Below are 16,288 nucleotides of genomic sequence, written 5' to 3'. Positions count from 1 at the left end.
AGGTTATGAGTAATCTTTAAAGTTACCCACTAAGATTACTCTTTATGGCTCATCTAATCATTTGTATATGTCTTATATCATCATTTGTTCCTCGCTAACATATAAAATAAGGAAGCCAGGGGCTGGGAAGGTAGTTCAGTGGTAGAGAGCTTGCCTTGCATGCTTGAGGCCCTGGGTTCAATTCCTCAGCACCACATAAGCAAAAAGAAAAAAGCCGGAAGTGGCGCTGTGGCTCAAGTGGTAGAATGCTAGCCTTGAGCTGAAGAGCTGAGGGAGAGCGCCCAGGCCCATAGTTCAGGCCCCACGACCGGACCCAAAAAAATTAAAAAACATAAAATAAAATAAGGAAGCCCTATAGTTTTAACAGAAACAGTGTAGTTAACAAAGTCTTAACTCTTTATTCTGCTCCTTTACATAAAGACTTGGCAACTTCTGATTAGTAATGTTCCTATAAACTCTTAAATATACATACATAGTAGCATATGTCTGTTCTGTTACCATAAATCTTAAATATTTTATCAAAAAGTTTTATTACCTGCCAAACAGTCCTTGTTTTAGCATATATAAGCAAATTCCCAAAATTAAATATATTTAAACCATTAAAACTTTTAACAAAACTTAACACTTGCTGCAGTGTTCATTATGACAGGTGCCTTGTATAGACTAATTTAATTCCTCCTCCTACACATCTCTTGAACAACAAATATCTGGAATTATTTTGTTTTTGACATGTCAATCTTGATTTTAGTCTTAAATGTGTGCTTATTTAAGAAGTACATGGTTCTAAAATTTCATTAAAATTCTTTTAAACTTACTTTTTGTTGAATTGTCTAGTTTAAGAAAATCAATTACATTTTTTATATAAAACATGTTCTATGTTCCATTCAGCATCACTTACTCTAACATTGGAACTATACAGAGAAGATTTGAATGACCCCTGTGCAAGGATTGCAGGCAAATTCCTGTACCATTACCTACTTTCACAACAACAGATGCTGGAGGGGATGTTGCCACAAGTTAACTGTACTGCACTCTTGGTGGGAGTGTCAACTTGTTCAACCACTTTGGAAAGTAGTATGGAGGTTCCTCAAAAGACTTCACATAGAACTCCCCTATGACACAGCAATCCCACTTTTGAGCATTTATCCAAAAGATCACAAACAAGACGGTATTAAAACTGCCATCACAATTATATTTATTGCAGCATTGTTTAAGATAGCTAAGATATAGGACCAACCCCAATGCCCTTCATCAGATAAATAGATCAAGAACATGTGCTATTTATACCAATGAAATTCTATGCCTCCATGAGAAAGTATGGCATGACCCAATTTGTTAGAAAATGGAAAGACTTGGAAAAAAATTATTAAGTGATGTAAGCCAAGTCCAAAGAAACATAGGTCACACGGTTTCCCTAATTTTTAATAACTAATATAACTGGGATAAGCAGAAAAGGTCAAAATCTATGCACATATGACCAGATAAGATGTTGTTAAGGGAAATGAACCCCCAAATAGGAACACAACTGTTTTTTTTTCTTTCTTGCTATTGTTCTAACGTACTTATAACAGGCTATGTGATTTTTTTTGTTTCTTTATATGTTCCTCCCCCATGCTATAATCCCTGTTTTCACTGTATTTGAATTTGGTGTGCCCACCTCTTGTATATACGCTCCTGTAATTTGGGGGAGGGGAAGGAAAAAAGCAAAATGCTGAAATAGGGATTCAGGTTGACCCATTGTAACAAAGAGATGCACAAGACACTATGTTGAAAACTGAACTTTACAAAAATTTAGGCAGGGGAAGTGGGGAGGGGCGTGTACTTGTAGAGGTGGGAGGGAAAGGACGGTAGAGGGAAAATAAAGGAGGAGGTAACAAAGCTTGTTAGGAAATGTACTCATTACTTGCTCATGTAAATGTGACCTCTCTGTACAGTATTTTTAAAATAAAAAACATATGAAAATGTTCTGAGATGAAAGAGTTTATTTCCTTTATTTTACTCATATAATATGTTTAACAAAGAAATTAATGCGAAACACTGATATGAAGGTATTTTGAATGAATGTGTGTGTGTGCACGTGCACGTGTTCTCATGCACTTGCATGTATGTTGGTGTGCTCACAGTTTGAAAAAAGGGCGTCAAAGTCTTGCTAGGCCTGCTCTCTAGATTGGTGAGCTACTATATGAGCTACATCTCCATTCCTGGCCCTTTGCTAACATTAAAATTTTTGAAAAATTATCTCATGAATTTATTTTGTCCTGATTGGCTTGCACTGTTATCCACATATCTCTGGCTCCTGAGTAAATATGCCAAGTAGTTAGGATTACAGGTGTGACCAACCAGCACAAGGCTTTCAGAATAATTTTAAAAGTGGAAGAAAGTTTACTTCACGGGGGCTTGTTTTATCATCTCCTACTTATAAAGCACTTTGGAGTGATTATTTGTGATTTTTTTTGTTTTTTAGATTCTTAAGAAAGTAAGTGATGATATTTAAAATGGAACCTGGAAAAATGGGACAGGATATATTTGTCTCTCTTATAAGCTCAGCTCTGTGCATGATAACCCAATATCACCAACACAGTCTGTGTTGAAGACAAAAGGTAACAGAAAATAATCACCATGGCCAATAATTGTTATGGTATTATTTCTTGGACAATATGAACCTTGAATAGAGAGTGTAAGAGAATGGAGAGATTTTACCTACCTTTTGTGTATTGCTGAAAGACTTTTGGAAACTTTGACTCATTTCCTTCCTCACAGTGTGTGCTTGGACCATGCACTTATTGACTTTAATTACAATTTTTCCCAACACTAAAATGGCAATAAGATTAGCATTATAGAAAATGTTATCTTAAGAATTAAGGAAAATAAAACTTGTGAAATACTTAACATAAACTTCCATGAATGAGTTTTGAGTTTAGTCAGCAGTTTTTTTAAAATACTAAAAAGAATGCGAAAAGTATTACAGAAATCATTCCATATAGTGAGCAAACAGAAGTAATGTTATCTATTGACCATGCTCTTCTTCCAAGGAAGCCAGGTGGATTATTTCTCATGCTGTAAATCAAACTTGTTATCTTATGTCTTGATAGTGTAAAAATATCAGGACAAAATAATGAAGGAATGTTGTAGACTGAGGTGAAGTCCATATGAAAATGTGCAAAACTGATAAAACATAAAAGTATCTGAGCATTATATTGTGTTTTACATCATTTAAGTTACATTGCAAAGTTAAGAAAGACCTACAAGAATGGATTCTCTTTTTGATGTCCTATCATAGGTCCTTGGATGAACTCTTTCCTCATTCTTGTAAAGACATCATCAGATGAGGGGAACTATATTATTTTTTGTTTGCTTCTGTACATTTATTCTTCATTTGAAATCTGAACTACTTGAGACTGAAAGAAAACAAGGAAATTAGACACGCAGTCTTTGGAAAGAACAATCAATGTGAAATAAATAAAATGCATACAACCTTGTAAAAGGTCTGACTAAAGTGAGTTATATAGTCTCAAGCATAAACAGAAAATGATTAAGCAATATCATGTTATTTAAAATGGAAAATGTTAGGAGTTGCTTAATATTGTTCCTTTCTAATACCTTGAATTAATTATTGATTTTGTATAGAAAGATTAAAGATGAGATTAAAAAGAAACTTGATTAAAAGTGGACAAAAGTTCTGAATAGACATGCTCTCCTTAAACCCTGAAAAATTCCAGTGGGTTTACAAAGTTCCTTAATACCACTTCTATGCTGGTTTAATTCTTTTTGAGCAGAAGTCATTAGAGAAATGTAACTCAAACTTACTATGATACTACTTCATAATTATTGTAACTTTTATCAAAAAAATCAAAGGAATCCGGTGTGGTGGTAAAGGCTTTTAATTCCAAGCATATAGGAGGTTGGATTTAAGTCTAAGGCCAGTCTGGAGTACTGAAGATAATAAAAACCTGCCCTTTTTTACTTTTTAATAAAGGTAATAATGCTGAGAGTGTGGAGAAAAGGAAATTTTCTACACATTTCAACAAAATGCAGGTTAGTATTCTCCTTGTAGAAAGTAATATGCAGCTTTCTAAAGAACTCCAAAGTTGAAATATCATCTGCCCCACCAATCATATGATTATTTCTCTATGAGTAACTCAAATATATCTGCAGTTCATTGTACTCATCATTCACAACAACAGCCAAGATATAAATCGAATTTCAGTGTTCAACTACAGACTAATAAAGCCATGCAAAAATATCTTTTTCTGTTTCATCCTTAGAATATCAAGAGACTTCTCCCATTAACCACAACTTACAATGACCTGAAAGATGTATTCTAAATGAAGAAAAATATTGTCTTCTGATCTTTGTAAACACATACACACACACACAGAATACACACAAACACACACACACACACACACACACCAACATCAAACATTAAGAGAGAAATTTTTAAAAAGTAAAGCAAGGTGGAATTGCTGGGGCATTTAGGTCACAATGTAGAAGATAGTAGATATACAAGATGAACCGGTATAGAGTTGTAATGTACAATCATGAGGATACAGGGGACAACACTGGCCTTACATGGTTTCCCTTATTTGCAATATCTAGTATATGTCTGAGTCAAGCAGGAAAGGTCAGATAAGGTGATGTTAGGGAAATGGACCCTAAGATATGTATTCAATTTTTTTTCTTTCATGCGATTGTTTCTAACACATTTATAAGACTATTTATTTGTTGCTTTGTATGTCCCTCCCCCACAGTATAACCCCTGCTTTCACTGTATTTGATGTCTGTATAATTTGTGGAGGGGAAGGGGAAAAACAAATCGTTTAAATAGGGAAACAGTTGGACCCATTGCAACAATGAAATGTACAAGTCGTTATCTCGAAAACGAACTTTACAACTTTGGTGGGGGGAAAAGGGGGAGGTTTGGATGGGGGGGGGAGGATCAGAAGGGATTGGAAGGAGAAACAAAGGAGGAGGCTACAATGCTTGATAAGAAATGTACTCATTATCTTGTCCATGTAATTGTAACCCCTATGTACAGTATTTTGACAATAAAAAAACTAGAATGAAGCTATGTAAGTAGGAGTTGTTCTTCTGAGTAGGGGTTGCTCTTTTTGTTGTGCTTCCTTCAGTAATGGATAAGATGAACATAATTCTTTAAATATACCTGCTTGTTTGCAGAAATAATAACAAACACTATACCAATAATGTTGCATGCTCAATATAGAACAAAATGTCAAATTAAAATACATGATATTATCCTTGGTGTAAACTAATTATTGCAAATAAAGGAAACCATGGGACCTATGTTTCTTTGTCCAGTTTACTTCATTAATATGATTTTTTCCAAGGGGAGTACTATGTGAAGTCTTTTAAGATCTTCCATTTCCTTAAAAATGAGATGATACCTTTGTTTCTGATGAAAACATAGTATTGCATGTACGTATATCTCTCTGTTGTGTGTGTGTGTGTGTGTGTGTGTGTGTGTGTGTGTGTGTTTCACTTTCTTGATCCATTCATTTACTGAGAGGCATCTGGGTTGATTCCATATCTTAAGTAGGGTAAATACTACTGTGATAAAACATAATTGGGCTGGTAGCTTTAGTGTGGCCTTGTTTGTGGTCACTAGGGTAAATGCCCAGAAGTGGGATTACTGGGTAATAGGGAAACATTATTGTGTACATCAAGGATAATATTAATAGTTGAGCGGAATAGCTCAATAGCTATGTACATATGACTCTATAAGGTGATTTAAAGTTAAATCAACACTTGTTGATTTAACTTTTTGTTGTTCTTAATATACTACGTGATTTGTTTTTATCCTTTTGTGTTTTCCACACCTATAGTTTATCGCCTGAAGATACTGTATTTTAATCTGATGCCCGGGTATTGTAAATATGTTGATCTGAACTTGGAAATGGAAGGAGAAAAAACAAAATGGTGAGACAAAGGACAAAGGAGTAACCTATGCAACTGTGATACTCACAAGACAATATGTTGGAAATAATCTTGGGGGGGGCGTTGGGAGAGAAGAGGGAAAAATTGGAGAAGGGGTAACAAGTTAGAAAAGAAATGAATTCCTTACCTTACTTGTGTAAGTATAACCCCTCTGTACTTTTCCTTAACAATAGAATTTAAATAGAAAATAAAATCTATGAGAGCAGCAATACAGGAGATAGCAGAGGGGGAAAATATTGTAGTATAGTGCAGTAAAACAGCTGTGGAGACCAGAAATTTTACTTTTACATAGGAAGTAATAAACTAGCACACAGATTTTCAGCCTCATGTCAGTCATTAAAATGGGGAAACAAAATGCACAATCAGTAAACCAATAGAGATAAAATAGAAAACTAAGCAAGTTGAATAGATGACTTGGACCAAGAATAACAAATGACACAATTAGGTAACAAATAACAAGCTGGTAAGTTTAAAAAATATTACCCATAATTCTATTAAATGTTGTGTACATCACAATTTGTTAGCACTATAATTCAAATCACAGTTAAATAATATATCATTATTATAATGTCATTTATTTTTGATTTCTTAGTATTGAATGTTTAATATAAAATTTTAATTTTAGCAGCTATAGAAAAGAAGAAAGTGAAATTAATTTTAATGATATATTTCATGAATTGTAAAATTGAGAAACATTAGAATTTAAAGAAATAATTTATCATTATTGTTTTATTTCTGTGAATTAATGTAATAATTCAAAGTGTATTCTACACTTAACACTCATCGTAATATCAAATAATAAATAATTGCACATGACTCGGTTTTAGGTGGAAGGATTTAGCACTGTGGTAAAATTCATACCACACAATACACGAGGGAATGACCCGTTTCATCTAGTTTAAGTTGTGGAAATTTGATTTCTACATGAATGTTAAATTCCTGTCTAGGTGACATCTATACAAGTATATAGAATTATATGCATGAGGAGTACTTCAGATGATACTTAAAATTCATATTCATTAATTAAATTTTTATTATTTTGTACCAAATAAAAATTTATAGAGAGACTGAATTTCTGAGTAGATGATGGTGTATGTGGGCCAGATTATGCACATTGAGGCTTATTTTATATTCCTGATATTGTTTCTACAGTTAGATTTAATTTTCCATAACTGGGTTAAGTTATTATATTGGATATATGAAAGTGATTCTTTGCCATTAATCCTTTGCCAGTTGTCTAATACTAATATAACTTATCCATATGTTAGAAGTAATGGAAATAACAACAGATATAAGCAAGATATATCAGTCTGAGGTAGAAAAGAATTTTCACCTTTATTTTGATAGCTGGTCCTTTTTACACTACAGAATATTCTTGGGAAAATGTGCTCCAGGCTGGCCACAACTGCAGAATATTATGGTTTGATCTATCATAAGAGAAGGAAGGCTGGGGAACGTCCCTTCCAAAAGTCTGCTCCCAGAGATGTGATCTGCTTTATGGTGGTTACGTGAAAATGAACATTTTTCACAGTCAACCTTGAAAAGCTATCTTGATAGACCATTTCTGTAGCTGGATTACTACAGACTTCTTCATAGTTTTGTAAAGATGCCAGGTTTCCTCATTTTGAGACAATTTAACAGGAATTTAGTCACCTGTGTTTTGTATCTTTCAGGGAAAAACCAAATGACCCTAAGCCAGGGAATCACTGGGGCCCAGAAATGCTACTACCTTGAATAGTAATCCTAGACCTCTAAAACAAAACACACAAACACACACACACACACACACACACACACATACACACACACACACACACACACACACACACACAATCAAACAATCAAACAAACAAAAAAATCCAGTTAATACAGCCAGTCAGGGCTGTTATCACAGCCTACTTGAAGTCAGGCAAAAAAAGAGAAGCTGAGAGTTATTTAGCTGATAACCAATATATTTTTTATGAGGCAGACTGAAATGAGACCCCAGAGAGAGGGTCAGGAAGACTGATCAGAGAGACTAAAATTGGTCACACAAATATTGGAAAATAAAATTCTTTGCAGAACAAATGAATCATAGTAAGCCTGCACATATAAGAACAAGACAGCAGACCAAATTCCAGAAATGCACATTTTCTTAGAGGTCAGCTTAATGAATTAGCAATGGAAATATTTGAATTCTTAAATATTTGACCACATGTGGAAGAAGGCTGAAGAGAAAGAAAATGCCATCACTCTGTTAGGAGGTCCAACATCACATTAGGAAGTAATCAAGCACAGATTTGTAATAAAAAGAGTAAATAATTATTCCAAATGAGGGCTTCATTTGTTTTGATCTAACAGTTCTTGATTTAGGTGCTAGCAATTACCATACAATTGATCCAGTCCCACAGCTGAGTTAATACTGACCGCAGTATTCCCACATGAAGGAACAGAGAAAATTTACAAATGTCTGATGAAATGAGTAGAGGGTGAAATGTTCTAATAATGATATCTGAGGTTTAGAATCAGGTGATGAGGTGGATTTTCTTTTCTAAAAATCCATCATTTTTAGCCTGGTGCCAGTGGCTCACAGCTGTAATCCTACCTACTCAGGAAGCTAAGGTCTGAGGACGGCCGTTCAAAGCCAACCTGGCAGGAAAGTTCCTGAGACTCTTATCTACATTTAACCACCAGAAAACCAGAAGTGGCACTGTGGCTCAAGAGGTGGAGCACTCACCTTGACTTGAAGAGCTTAGGGACAGTGTCCAAGCCCATATTTCAAGCCCCTCAACCAACAACAAAAATCTCCCTTTTCTTGGATCTTTTCCTAACATTCAACAAAGAAGCCATTTTATCAAGCACTACATTTAAGTCCTATTCTAGCTACTGCAAATAGAATGATTTGGTATCCTATGACAAATGGTTCATATTTGCGGAATCAAATACCAGCAATGGTAACTTTTTTCCAGTCCTTGAACTCTGGGTCTGGGCCCTGAACATGGTTATGCTGGTAGCTTTCATTTGAGCTTCTTTGTTATTTATTGGATTACTGCCAATGAGGGTAATTACTGGGTGTAAAGGGAGATATATGTTTAGTCTTTTCAGGAAACTCCGTACTGCATTCCACAGTGGTTGAACAAGTTTAGTTTCCCACCAACAGTGTAATAGAGTTCCCAATTGGTTACATCCATGCCAGCATTTTCTATTGCTAGTTTTCTTGATAATGGGCATTCTAATTGGGATGAGGTAGAATCTGTCTTGTTTACTTGTAGATTTGTGGGCACCTTCTAGCTACCATGAATGAATCCATGAAATCTATATTGCTCGGTGTCTGCATTCCTTTTTCTTTTCTCTTAGTATAATTTTCCCAAGCCTTTCATTTTCCTTAATATTGGTGAAAAGTCATCCTTTCTGATGGGTGAATAGAATTCCAGTGTGTGTGTGTGTGTGTGTGTGTGTGTGTGTGTGTGTGTGTGTGTGTGTGTGTGTGTGTGTGTGTGTGTGTGTGTGTGTGTGTGTAAGATGATTATAGGCCCATGAGTTCATTTCTATGTTTTCTGTTTCATGTGTACTTTTGTAATTCCATATTAAATTTGGATTGCTTTCTTTACTGCATTGAAGAATATTGTTAGGATTTTGATGAGTATCACATGGTCAATTGTTTGGGGCAGTATTGCAGTTTTTGACACTTTAATTCTTCCACCCAGGAACATTGAAAGTTTTTCCATATCCTTGAATCTCCTTCAATTTCCCTTTTTAGAATTTAATGTTTTCACAGTAGAGTTCCTTCACATTTTTAGTTAAATTAATTAATTCCTCATTTTGTTGTTGTTGTTTTTTGTTTAGATTAGATTTGAATTTGAGGCTAATACATATGAGGTTGTATTTTGGATTTCAGGTTGGTTCTTCCCATTGTTGGTAACACAGAAAAACTACTGATTCTTGGTGGGTTTTATACCGTGCTACATAGCTGAAGGTTAGCATCACCTTTCCTAACTTCAGGGAGGAAGCTATAAGGACTTTTAAATACAGGATCATTTCATCTGTAAAAAGGGATAGTTTTACTTCTTCCCTATTTGTATCCCCCCCCTTTTTTTCTCTTTCCAATTGCTCTTGCTAGAAAGTCCACTACCATTTTGAAGAGTAGTAGAGAGTGGACATCCTTGTCTCATTCATTGTTTTAATGTCTTAATGCTTCCACTGTTAGGTAAATGCAAATTATCTCTATCATAACCATACTCTGTATTATATTGAGGAGTGTTCCATGCATTCCTAGCTTCTCAGACGTTTTTAATCATAAAAGGATATTGGAGGTTTTTAAAAGCTATTTATATATCCATATAGATGATCATGTGTTTCTCACCCCTGCTTCTACTGATGGTTTGTGCTATGGTTATTGACAAGAATATTGAATCAAATTGTATCCTAGGATGAATCCTTTTTGATCATACCATATGGCTTTTTTTGTTAGTTACTGAAATTGGCTGGTGAGAATTTTATTAAGAAGTTCTGTAGTAATGCTTATCAAAGAGTTCTCTTTCTTCGGTGAGTCCCTATGTGATTTAGGGAAGTGTCTAATTCTATTTTCATAGAATGTGTTTGATAATTCCATTTCCCTTTCCATTCCATTGAAGAGTTAGACCTGCGTATTGTAAGTTCTTTGCAGGCCTTAATTTCATGGTAAATTCATTGAGTGCTAGCCTTTTCTGGAATGGGAAGTGGTTTATTGGCATTTAATTTTCATTAATTCTTATGTTTTACTTCTTGCTTCAGATTCAGTATAGGAAAGCATCAATTTCTTCCGGATTCTCCAGATTATTGGCATAAGGTTTTCAAAGTACTCTCTTATACCATTCTCAATGTTGCTTATATCTGTTGTGTTGTCTCATTTTTGTCTCTAATTTTCTCTATTTGAGTTAGTCCTCTTATTTTTTTTATTATGAAAGTGATATACAGAGGGGTCGTTACAGTTACATAAGTAATGAGTACATTTTTTAAGTGTTAACCCTTCCCCATTTTTTCCTGCTTCCCCCAACCCTGACATCCCACTCCCGCAAAGTTGTAAAGTTCATTTCTAACATAGTGTTAGAACCAGGTTAACATGTATAAGACAAAGGGTACAGAAATAAAAAACAGTGAGTACAAGGAATTACCCAAAGGGTAAAAAGTAAATAGAAATAATCAAAAACAGGTCACTATACAATCATCTTGTATCTATTTCTTGAAGCTCATTTCGATAAGCATCATTTTATATGGTGATATGCATATTGCTTTTGAGCTATTGTGACTATTGTAGACATATTCTAGTGTTTCCAAAGGATTGAAAATCGGTGGCCTATGATTCTTTGGGTCTTGCTTGTTTGACTTATTATATTTTAGAAGTGATTGCATTTCCTTACAAATGGGGCAATGCCATTCATTCTGATGGAAGCATAGAGTTTTGTTGTAAACGTATATGACATTTTCTTGATCCCTCATTGCGGGCTCATAGGGGAGCTCTATTGAGGAACCTCCATACTTCTTTACAGAGTATTTGAACAAGTTTACATTTCCACCAATACTGTAGTAATGTTCCTTTTTGGCCACATCCCCACAGCCCAGCATCTTTAGTTTTAGTTCTCTTCATAATGATCACTCTAACTGGGTGAGGTGGAAGGCCAATGTTGCTTTGATTCGCACTTCTTTTATGGCCAAAAATGTTGCATATTTCTTCATGCGTCTATTGGCCATGCATATTTCTTCTTCAGAGAAGTCTGTCTTTACATCTTTAGCCCACTTATTAAGAGAGTTCTTATTTCTTTGAGGATTTGTTTTTATTTGGGGGGGAGTTAATTTTTGGGGCTCTAAATATATTTGAGATATGAGGCCATAGTGTGTTGCAGAGCAAGTAAAGATCTCCCAATCTGCTGGCTTTTTTTATTAACTTATCTATATAAGTTCTCTTCTTAGTCAGGTTGTGTCAAGTCTGTTAATTTATTTAAAAAAACCAACTCTTTTTAAAAATTCTTTCTATGTTTTATTTTGTCTTTATTTATTTCTGATTTTTTAAACTTCTTTCTGTCTACTGCTTTGGGTTAGGGCTTGCTCCTGTTTTCAAGGCGTTTGAAGTACATAATTAAAATATTTGTTTGAGATTTCCCAAATTGCTTGATGTAGGTACTCAGAGCTATAAATTTTCCTCTAAGTACTGCATTTCCTGTGTCCCAGATAAGCTAGTATTTTGTGTGATCATTTTTGTTAAATTCCAGAAACTTTCAGTTGTTTTTTAATCCCTTCAGTGTCCCACTGGTCATTCAGCAACGTGTTATTCAGTCTTCATGGGTTTGACAATGTTTTTTTTTTTTGCTTTAGCTGTTTAATTCTAAGTTTATTATGTTACATTCTGACAAGATATGGGAGTTCAATTAATTTTTCTTTCAATTTGGACAGAATTTCTGAGTGACGTAGGATATGTTCTATTTTGGAGAATCTTCCATGAGCTGCTGTGAAGAATGTATATTCTGATGATGAATGTATATTCAGTAGATGTCTGTTTGGGCTAGGTGGTCAATGTAGTTATTTAGGTCTGCAGTTTCTTGGTTGAGTTTTTCCTGGATAGGTCATTCATGGATGACAATGATGTGTTGAGGTATGTTTTTAGGTTAAGTAGTATTTGGTTGATGATGTGGAATGCTCCAGGATTCAGGGCACTGATATTTAGACTTGTTATATCCTCCTAATTGAGCGTTGTCTTTATCAATATGTAATGTCTCTTCGTACTAATTTTAATTTAATTCTATTTTATCTTATGTTAGTAATTCTACTGCAGCCTGTTTATGGTGTCCATTTGCTTGAAAATATTCCTTCCAGCATTTCAGTTTGAGTATGTGTTTGTTTTGGTCAATAAAATATATCTCTTGTAGATGTTAGATGGATGCGACTTGTTTTTTGATACTACTATTTAATCTATGTCTTCTATTTGGAAATTTAAGTCCATTGATGCAGAGAGTTAAGACTGAGAATTTCCTGATAGTCCTGCTATGTTATACATCTGCTGTTAGGAGCTGTGCCTCATTTACTCTTAATATATTTACTTTGTTCTCTGATTGGGAGCATTTTACATAATCAGTTCCTGTTCTTCTTGATCTTTTCTATGTAGGGTATATTTGATTAACTTCTATCCTGCTGATTTGGTGGAGATACATTGTTTTAAGTTGCTTTGTAATGAAATATTTTTATATTTCCTTTAAATGTTAAGGAGTTTGGCTTGGGACCGTATTAATGATTGGTAGTTGTTTACCTTTAATGTTTGTCATATATCATGCCAGGCTCTCCTTTTTGCCATATCAGCTAAAAATCTGTATTTAATCTGACTGTATATTCTTTATAAATAATCAATCTTTTCTCTGTAGCAGCTTTAAAAATCCTTTCCTTTATCCTTAATGATCCTCTAATGGATTTTGATGTAGTGGTTGATTGTTCAGTTCTAGAATTCTCTGTTTGGTGTTCTAAAGGTTTCTCTTTTCTGAATGAGCCTATCTCTTTGGATGTTTGGCATGTTCTCTGCTATATTTCTGTAATATGTTTCCCATCCATTTAGTTTCCTACTCTTCTCCTTCTTGATACCTATCTCCCTGAAATTTGATTTCTAAATGAGTCTTGTACTTCTGGAAATATCGTATCTTATTTCTTGTATTTGTTCTAAATGATAATTTCCTCTTTCCTGTTAAACCTATTCTGTCTTTGACCCTGAGATTATCTTATATGTCATTTATATGCTGTGGAGACTTTCTATTTTGTTTTCGATTTCCCTGTCTTCTAATTGGTCCTTTTTTAGGCCTTCTATCTCTTTATTAAATATTTGTTTCCGGTATTGTATGGAATTTCTGTACATTTTTTATTTGGGTGAGGGGGTTGCAAAGGTTGTTTTCTTAGCTTTGCCTTCTCTCATATCTTTTAACTAGTCATCCATTTTTTCCTTGGACTCCCTTTACTTCTTAGAATTTATTTATCTTTGTTTCTTTTCTCCACGAATTATTTTGCTAATCGTTGTTTGTTCTCATCTTGTTCACAAATTTCCTTGTAGAGGTTTTCTCTCTTTTCATTAATCACATTTTCAGCAGCATTTGTAATATATTTTGATATATCTTCTATGTCCTTGATTGTCTGTTCTAATGCCTGGTTATTTACTGTGTGAATTGAAGTACCTTGACATAATTTTTCTTGTATTTTTTCTGATTGGTTTTGTCCATTTGGAAGTTTGCTCTTGGGGAAACTATGATGTTAATAATTGACTCTCTATGTTCTTGGTTGGTTTGCCAGGTGTGGGTTTGGTTTTCTGTTTTGACTTGTTTTTCTGGAGTTAGGTATTTTCTATACAATTAAGTGTAGAAGTATAAATCAGTTATGGTGAGATGTTGTGATGTTAATACTTATGGTTCCAGTGACAGTTCGGACGGTCCAATGGTATAATGAATAGCTCTGTGTATGGATGTGGCTTTCTGTGATGTACACTTCTATTTCTACCTTTTTCCACGTGGCCCTTTTATTTCTACATTGCAGATGTGCTTTTGAATATGTTGGTCAATACAGTCACAGTAGTCACCTGCCTGGCTGGGCAGGTTTTCATAGATTTCTATTTTCTAGTGAATATAGTGTAAAATCTTCTTATGAATTTTATGTCTATAATTATATCTATAATTACAGCTCTATATCTATAATTATAGTTGTCTTGGTGTGACCCTCTAGAAGTGGAGTACGGGCCAGGACTCTGTTTCATTAGAGAGAGCTAGGGAAATTTTCTGTTGTTATTCTGCCATTGTTTTTCCTCTTCCTCAGATTTGTTTTATATATTGTTGATTTTTTAACATAATTTAGGATTTGTGATGGTTGTATCAGGTTATTTTTGTTTTTCTGCTTGTGTTATTTTGAAGTAGTTATTTCAGGCTTCATTGAAGAGACAGAAATATTTGTTATTACATTGAGAGAAATCGAGAAGACATTTTAACCTATTTGCTACAAGTAAATTAATATTAAGCAAAGCTAATGTAAATAATCACTTCTTACTCTACAGAGGACGAGTATAGTACTCGCGAATATCTTGGAGGAAAAGACTTTAGACTCATTACAATTGATGCCTTACATTGAAATTACCGGCTAAACATTCTTCTTCAGAAAATCAAAAGCTCCATTTATTTCTTATTAATATTATAAAATCATAATACCTGCATGTTGAATTGTTTTCTTCTGCTATTTTCAATTCCATTCTTCATCCATTACATATCTTTGAATGACCAATTCCTTCAAATACCTATATTTCTTATATTGTGTTATAAATCTCAGTAATATTAATACGAATTTATCTCTGAGCCTCATCTTGAGCTACATTTATATGTAATTTATGCATTCTCAAGCAAGAAACCTATTTTACTCTATTTTATGTTTTAATCAATAAATGCATTCTCTTTAGAAATATGTTCTCTCTTTTATATTGCTCCAGTAAACATCATGTGTCTAGTACTTTTACTGAAATATAAGATTTGGAACTAGAAGCCACCCCCCCATTATCACTTTCACGTAAACCCCTGGAGACTATTTTACCTATAAAAATATAAAAGTGCAATGCACATGTTTATATATAAATAATATAATGGTTAAGACAATTAGACACAAGGACTACCACATCAATTCCCAATTGACTTAAAGGCACCAAATCATTGTGTTCATGAATATCACTATTATTAGAAAATGACTAGTCAATACAAAGTTTATATTATATTTGAAGTTTACAAAATGAAAATTACACCCAGATTTGCTGTCAATATCCTGTTTCCATGAATACACTTTTTCAGCAAACAGGTAAATAAAAATAAGGGTTTGACACAGAATGTAAGATGTAGAAGTAGACTGTCTTTCCTTAAGATGATTAGTACCTGCAAATCATGTGATATATTGAAAGATACTATAAAAATTCATAAGAAGATGTATGATCAGAAATGATAGGTAAGAAAAGTAACTAGAAAACTGTATATGTAAATTGACCTTTCAATATAAGATGGCAAGCTTTCAATATATGGGCCTATAGAAGGTGATTCTGTATTTCTAACTCACATACAATATTCTGCATTTTTCCACATACTCCCGTTCTCTTACCTCAGTTCCTGATCAATATTCTTCTATTTCATGATGTCAATTCCTACTAAAATAACAAGGTGGATGTTTTTTTGGTCTCTAGATCCAATACATTTTAGTATTTTGGAATAGTATGAGTTCATGGAGTTTGACTTGAATGTCAAGATTGTAGATATTGTATTCAGGTTACTGTTAATTGGCCTGAAGCATACAAAGACACACAGTATACTAAAAAGAAGGGACT

At 34.0% G+C, this 16,288-nt stretch overlaps 1 non-coding gene across 1 annotated transcript; it reads left to right on the top strand.

Moving 5' to 3' along the window:
• The first annotated feature begins 875 nt into the window (after positions 1-875).
• On the top strand, positions 876-982 carry LOC138803200 (U6 spliceosomal RNA). The gene has a single exon (XR_011364898.1). It is a non-coding gene; the product is annotated as a U6 spliceosomal RNA (small nuclear RNA).
• The last annotated feature ends 15,306 nt before the right edge of the window (positions 983-16,288 follow it).

Source organism: Dipodomys merriami, unplaced genomic scaffold (assembly GCF_024711535.1).
Source record: "Dipodomys merriami isolate MVZ:Mamm:240054 unplaced genomic scaffold, mDipMer1.0.p SCAF_337, whole genome shotgun sequence".
Classification (NCBI taxonomy): Eukaryota; Metazoa; Chordata; class Mammalia; order Rodentia; family Heteromyidae; genus Dipodomys; species Dipodomys merriami.
This window is presented reverse-complemented; position numbering and strand designations above follow the sequence as displayed.